General features: G+C 51.0%; 1 pseudogene; it reads left to right on the top strand.

The window, feature by feature from the left end:
* Positions 1-303: 303 nt before the first annotated feature.
* LOC123156969 (uncharacterized) lies at positions 304-6,306 on the top strand (annotated as a pseudogene).
* The last annotated feature ends 1,283 nt before the right edge of the window (positions 6,307-7,589 follow it).

The following is a 7,589-nucleotide window of genomic DNA, read 5'->3' on the forward strand; positions in this document are numbered from 1 at the left end:
GTCGGATTGGCCTTCACCGCCGCGGCGAATGCTCTGGCCGCCCTGTATTCCATCGAATACTGCGGGTCCTCCTCCTCCTCTTCCTCCGACGGCTTGCTAGGGTTCGAGCTCGCGCACAGCTCGCCTAGATCCACTGCGGGTCCTCCTCCACTACGTACGATGCGTGCGGCGCTGCCGGGCGGAGAGCCGCCACCAGCATCTCCACCTTTCGCCGGACTGCGCATCTCTGTGTTTCTATGGAATGGCGACTGCACCAATGGGGGAGGGCGACGGCAGCGGGAGCTAGGAGGAGGGGGAAGAAGAATGGGGGAGGGCGACGGCGGCGGGAGCGAGGAGGGGGAAAAGAGACGGATGCGGGAGTGGATGACTAAAGACGAGCCCGAACGGCGCCGTCTAACGCCGTCTAACGGCTGTCGGGACGGCCTGGAGTGCCACGTACGCGAAAAACGGGCCCCACCCGTCATAAACTCACTTAACTCAGCCCGATCCGCCGATCAGTGGTTTTTGCAAAATAATTACGCAAGACGTGGTGCTTTCTGCAGAGAATCTGTATCCTAGTGTTTTTCGCAAACCGAGCCCTCAAAGTGGTGGTTTTGTGCAATTTACTCTTAAAAGTGACATTTTTGGAGCCGCGGTGCTCGATCTGTGGGTGGCGGTGCTCGATCCGTGCTGGAGCAGCGGGAGGAGGAAGGCGTTCCTGGATTGGAGCAGCAGGAGGAGGACGGCGGTGCTGGACCGGAGCAGCGGGAGGAAGATGGCGGTGCTGGACCGAAGCAGAGCGCGTCGGAGCCGGAGTGTGAGGCCTTCATTCGGCAGCACATAGCCGCCGCCGAGGCCGAGGCCCAGCGGGGCAGGCCTGGCCATGGACCGGATAGCAGCGGGTTCAGCGAGCACGGGCGGGGCGACGGTGTCTTCTTCCCCAGCGGTGGCCTGCCTGGCCTCTGCTTCGGCGACTCGGTGAGCAGCTGCCACTACCCAAAGCCTATCCCTTACTAGCTCAGCCTTTAACTGAATTTCATGTGTTTAACTGAATTTCATGGGCGCCAGCGAACGCCCTGGAGCTGCAAGAGAGCAACGCTGGCCAATTGTGGAGGTAAGTCAACACCTATACTTAATGACAAACAACTTGTTAAAAAGCTTCATGATTTCCTAGAGAACAAAAGGTATGCATCAGTTACAGCAACAATTTACACGAAAGTGTAAACATTATAGGTGCTAAATTTTAGGCATGTATAAGTGTGTTGTGTGTGTGTGTGTTTGATTGATTCTTCCCTCCTTTATCAAAATAACTAGCAAGTACTTTTATTGCATTTGCTACAGTGGCTGAACTTATTGACACATTTACTCCAAGAAATCCATCTAATACTACCCAGTTTTAAAAAACACATTTTACCGAAAAAGGCTTTCGCCCCGCTTTATATATAAAGCTCCAAACCACAAGCATCCAGTACAACCACACGCCACGTCACCGCAACACACGCACACACCCAAGACAGGATACAAAGGCGCTGAGCGCAGCAACACCACTCCTAGCACTACCGCCCCGAAGATATGAAGCTACATATGACGAACCATGCGCTCCAAGGCGGCGCCTTCAGGAAGGATACAACGCCGGAGCGCCGCCACCGCCCGATCCAAGGATCAGAGTTTCCCCCGGAGCCGCATGACGGGCAATGGAAGCCGCGACGACGCCTTCAAGAAGGGAACGATCTTCGCCGCCGCCGGTTCGTCCGAAGATAGAGCAGGTTTTCACCTCGGCCAACAATCACCGCCACCGAACGCCACACCCCGGCAACCATGCCGCCCACACGACCATGGTGACTGGGCAGCACCAAGGCACGGGCTTTGTCCAAGAGCACCGCGCAACCACCACCACCAGGGCCGCCGCCCCAGCATCCAAGACCTCGACACCACCTCACCCGTGACCCGCCACACCCCAACGAAGGAGACGAGCGGAAAGGTCCCACCTTTCGCGCCCCTGGGCGACCCCCAGCGTCGAGACCCAATAGGTCGGCCAAAACTGGCATCCACGGACCCATCCTGCTGCCCCAAGCGCAAGATGAGCTCGGTCCTGCAGCAACGAGAGGGGGACGAGGTCGGTCCTGCTGCATCGTGCGCGAGACGAGCTCGGTCCTGCTGCATCGTGCGCGAGACGAGCTCTGTCCTGCGGCATCGGGCGCGAGACGAGCGGTGGACCGCAGCTGGGAGAGGACCAGCCCTTTGATGGGAGGAGCGCCTGGGAGACGAGGAGATGGGGTGAAGGTCGAGAAGGCCCGAACGCAGACAAACCGACGCCGGAGAAGCCGGCCGTTGCCGCGGACAGATCCATCGAGCCACCATGAAGCCGCCACGACACCGGTAGGCCACCGAGACCTACCCATGCCGACGCCCACGGCCGGAGCAGCAGCCACGCCCGGCCGCTGCCCATCCGCGTCGCCCGGCGAGCTCCAAGCGCCGGAGCCGCCGGGCACGCACCACCAGAGCCACCGCCACTGCGCCGCCACCCCAACCAGCCGAGGGGGCCTCGGTCAGGGCCGCCGCCCGCAGCCCTAGCCGTCGCGGCCCGCGCCGCCGAGAGGCCAGATCCGGAAGAGCCGCCGCGGCCACCGTCTCCAACCTCCAGCCCGCACCACCACCACCAGCTGCCGCGGCCATGGCAGAGGTGGCCACCGGCAGCCCACGCCGCCATGGGCCAGATCTGGCCGCGCAGGAGACGCCACCGTCTCGGGCACACGCGCGCCACCCGCCTAGCCGCCCGCCGTGAGGGGAGGAAGGGACGACAGGGAGCCGCCCCAGCCCGCCGCGCCGCCATGGAGCCCGGCCGCAGCGCCACGACTCGGCCCGGGGCGCCGGTCCGCGCCAGCACTGCCCGAGCGGGGAGACAAAGGGGCCCCGCCGCCGCCGGCAGCAGCAGGGCTTCGCCTGACCGCGCCCCTGGGCGGCGGCGAGGGAGGAGGGGGGGGGGAGGAGGGAGCGGCGGCGAGGGTTGGGGATGGCCTCCGGGCCGCCTCGCGGGAGACGACACAGAGGGAGAGATGTCTCAGATTCAAGATCTTTTCGAGCTCACTCTTTCAAAAAAACATATAAAGGGTGACAACGAGCACCAAAGGCTACCGTTGAAAATTCCTAAAATATTGTACATTTGCTTGATGACCAAACAAGAAGTTAATTTATCTCTTCATTATCAGATTATATTTCCATGCATGCCTTTTTATGGAAACTTACTATGAGCAAAATATAGACGAAAGGATAAAGCCACGCAATTTGAGTCTTCAAGAGGTTCATTAGCTGCCATATTAAATTGGTGGGTCAATCTGTACCAGGTCTTTTTAATAAATCTACCTGACCAACAAATTGCTATTTGTGTTTTACTCCCTTGAATCTTAAATATTTATTTGTTTTGTTCATCATCTGACTGGAGGCTCATAATCCATGCTTCATGAGAATCAGATTGTCGAATTTGAGATGCATGCTTCTTACTATTTTGTTTCTGAATATATGCCCTTATAGATGTTTAGTTCCACCCAAATATTCATATGACCCTCAGCTTTGTTATGTGTACAGACCTTACACTGATACTCTTAACTAATGTAGGTATCTTGTCATAACTGATGATATATGGGATGAAAAATTGTGGGAAGGCATCAACTTTGCTTTCTCCAAGAGGAATAATATAGGCAGTCGGCTAATCACCACAACCCGTGATTGCGATGTCTCCAAATCAGTTGCTCATCGGATGATGATTCAACATATAAAATGGAACCCCTTTCTACTGATGACTCCAGAAGGCTCTTCCATAAGAGAATATTTCCTGACGCTAGTGGATGTCCAAGTGAATTTCAACAAGTGTTTGAAGATTTATTGAAGAAATGTGGTGGAGTACCATTGGCCCTTATTACTATTGCTAGTGCTTTAGCTAGTGGCAAGCAGGTGAAACCAAAGCATGAGTGGGATATTATGCTCCATTCCCTTGGCTCCGGACTAACAGAAGTTAACAGTTTGATTGAGATGCGGAGAATGCTATCTTTCAGCTATTATAATCTACCGTCTCATCTGAAAACTTGTCTACTTTACCGATGTATATATCCAGAAGATAGCACTATTGATAGAGATAGACTGATATGGAAGTGGGTGGCCGAAGGATTTATCCACCATGGAGATCAAGGGACTAGCCGGTTTTTGCTCGGATTAAACTACTTCAACCAGCTCATTAACAGAAGTATGATCCAGCCAATATATGATAGTCTAGGCCAGGTACATGCTTGCCATGTACATGATATGGTTCTTGATCTTATCTGCAACTAGTCACATGAAGCAAAGTTTGTTAATGTATTGGATGGTACAGGGGATAGCATGTCTTTACAAGGCAATGTTCGTCGTTTGTCCCTTCAAGATATAAATAAAGATCATCAAGGCACACCTCTCAGCAATTTCACGGATATATCACGAGTGAGGTCCATTACTATCTTTACATCTGCTATTTATATCATGCCAGCCCTGTCAATGTTTGAAGTTCTGCGTGTACTTGATTTGTCAGACTGTAATCTGGGAAAAAGTAGTAGCCTGCAACTTAATCTCAAGGGTGTTGGACACTTAATTCACCTGAGGTACCTGGGTCTAGCACATACTGGAATCAAGGAACTCTCGGCTGAGATAAGAAACCTGCAGTTTTTGGAGGTGTTGGATCTTCGAAGCAATTATGAGCTAGTTGAATTGCCTTCCACTCTTTTTAAATTGAGAAGATTAATCTACCTAAATGTTTATCTCAGTAAGGTGGTTCCAACTCCTGGTGTGTTGCAGAATCTGACATCCATTGAAGTGTTGAGGGGGGTCTTGGTCTCTCTGAACTTTATTGCACAGGAGCTTGGCAACCTCGCAAGTCTGAGAGAGCTCTGGATTCACTTGAAGGATGGTAGTTTGGATTTGTATGAAGGTTTCGTGAAGTCACTTAGCAACCTACGTCGTCATATCGAAAGCCTGAGTATTGGTTGCAATCCCAGAGAAACATCTTTTGAACTGATGGATCTCTTGGGAGAACGTTGGGTGCCTCCTATACATCTCCGCGAATTTGCTTCTTTCATGCCCAGCCAACTCTCTGCACTGCGTGGGTGGATAAAGAGAGACCCCTTGCATCTCTCGAACCTCTCCGAGTTAATCCTCTGGTCAGTGAAGGAAGTGCGGCAGGAGGACGTGGAAATCATTGGGGGGCTGATGTCCCTTCGCTTGCTCCGCATAAAGAGCACCCACCAAACACAATAGTTGCTAGTCATCCGTGCAGATGGGTTCCACTGTATGGTAGAGTTTTCCTTGAATTGTGGATCAGCCGCGCAAATAATGTTCGAACCAGGAGCTTGGCCGAGGGCGGAAGCAGTTGAGTTCAGTCTGGGCGTGCGGGTGGCGAAAGAGGATGGTAACTGTGGTTTTGACTTGGGCCTGCAGGGGAACCTGATATCCCTTCGACGGGAGGTCTGGGTTTGGATGTATTGCGGTGGAGCAAGGGTTGGTGAGGCCAAGGAAACGGAGGCTGCAATGAGGCATGCCCTCCACGCCCACCCCAATCATCCCCCGATTGATATTTATATGATCCCACGTATAGCAAAAGGTACTCATGTCGCACCTAACTAATTGTCGTGCACTTACGTACGATGTTTTTTTTCTCAACGACGGACTAACCTTATTACTTTCTGCATTGATTTTGATCTCTGAATCTACTAAGATGCTCATGATGACGATTTGTGTGAGGACGAGGAGGAGAACTGATTTCTGATCCAGAGCGACTCGCATTGCATCTGATGTGCTCCCAGGTATGTAGCAGATATTTGCCTGTTATGTTTTCCATCTTTCTCCATTGTCTAGAGCTCAGCTTGTCGTTTCATTTATTAACTATGCTATTGTGATTGTATGGAAACTAGAAACAGATTAATGTATTTACGAAAATTGCTTAGACACAGGTATCTGATCACAAAAGTGAACTTGGCAGTGTACTGTGAAACCTGCCCAGTCTCATTTTTGGCAAGGGATGATGATAGAAAAGAATTATTTTAAGCAAATTTGTAGAAGGATAGTTAGTAATGGGGAATTGGGTATATAACTAGATTTTGAGAAGATTTATGGACAGGGCGTGCTGTTTTAGGTGACAAGTACTCCAGATTATACAGTATATCTTTATGTAAGCATATCTCTGTAGCTAGAGTGCTACACGCTAATTACACTGCTCTAAAATTTAGAGAGGATCAGTATGGTGAAACTGCTGAGCTATCGCATCGATTGCTTGCTGATTGTGAAGGGTTTTGTCTTGAGGAATGAGCAAGGTTCATGTAGATGACCCCACAGAAAAATCATGTATTGGCTTTTAGAGAAGAATGGAGTATTTTCTGTGCATCCTATATTTATAGCTTTGACAGCTCAACAAGTGAAATGACCATAAAGAAAATTCTGGTTTGTAGAAGGTCCGCTGAAGATTATAGTATTTTTGTGGTTAGCATTCAGAAATAGCATCAGCAGAGATAATGTGAATCATAGAGGTAGTGTGGTATAGGAAAGTGTCATTTTTGCAGTAGAAAAGAACCGGTGGATCATATCTTCCTTGAGTGTTTGGTTACTTGTTATATTTTCTTTTTGCTTTGATATTGTCCTGTTGGCCAGGAGGGATTTTGTGAATGCGTGACGAATTTCAGTGGAAAAGATAGGAATCTGGTTTCTGCTAGAGTAGCGCCAGTTATTTGGTCTATTTCAAAAACAAGGAATAATAATGGTTTGAAACATATTTTTCTTATGGGTCCCTGCTCTGTAGGTTGCAAAGTTGAATGTTGGATGTTTGTAACTAACAGAGGAAAGAATTGCACGATGTGCAGGTAGCAGGGGCGCGGGGTTACTGCTGGTGGCATCAGAGATGCATGTTTCACAAATATTCTGGGTTGGTGCGAAGAAACGGAAGATGGAAAGGTTACGACCTTCGTTGGTGATGAGCTTCCCTTTAAATGGTAGTCGCTTGCAGAAAAAAAATATTGCTTGGTTTTGTAATGACTAAGTAAGGGTGTTGGAGTGAATTGATCCTCGCAAGTGTAGCTTGCTTTGAGGGCCATCGTTGCTGCTCTGTTTTTGTTATGACCAGCATATTAGGGGCTTAACCCATTTAGTTGTGGCCCAGTTTATCTTACCGTTATTAGGGGCTTAGCCCAGTTATCTTATTAGGAAGATTATATAAATTCGTGTAAGGACTCGTTTTGGGATTAAGTAAGAAGCAATCATATTTGCTCGGCTTCCTTAGAGAGCCGTGAGACCTAACCCTAGTCGCCGCTGCTCTCTCTCTCGCGCGCGCGCACGCAACGACGGGGCCCAGCGTCGACGACCACGCCTTCCTCCATGCCATCCCTCCTTCCACCCCTACAACCTGAGACCACGTCCTGGTAGGGATCCGGTTCCTGCCAATTTGGTATCAGATAGCTTCGGCGGGATCATGTCCTCGTCGCCGATCACCCCTACCCTTCCTCTGCCGACCGCGCCGATGGCCACCACGGCCAGCGCCCCGCTCTTGCCGGTGCCGGTCACCTCCGCTGCGCCCGTCCCCGTCGTATTCACCCCGGAGG

Source organism: Triticum aestivum, chromosome 1D (assembly GCF_018294505.1).
Source record: "Triticum aestivum cultivar Chinese Spring chromosome 1D, IWGSC CS RefSeq v2.1, whole genome shotgun sequence".
Lineage (NCBI taxonomy): Eukaryota > Viridiplantae > Streptophyta > Magnoliopsida > Poales > Poaceae > Triticum > Triticum aestivum.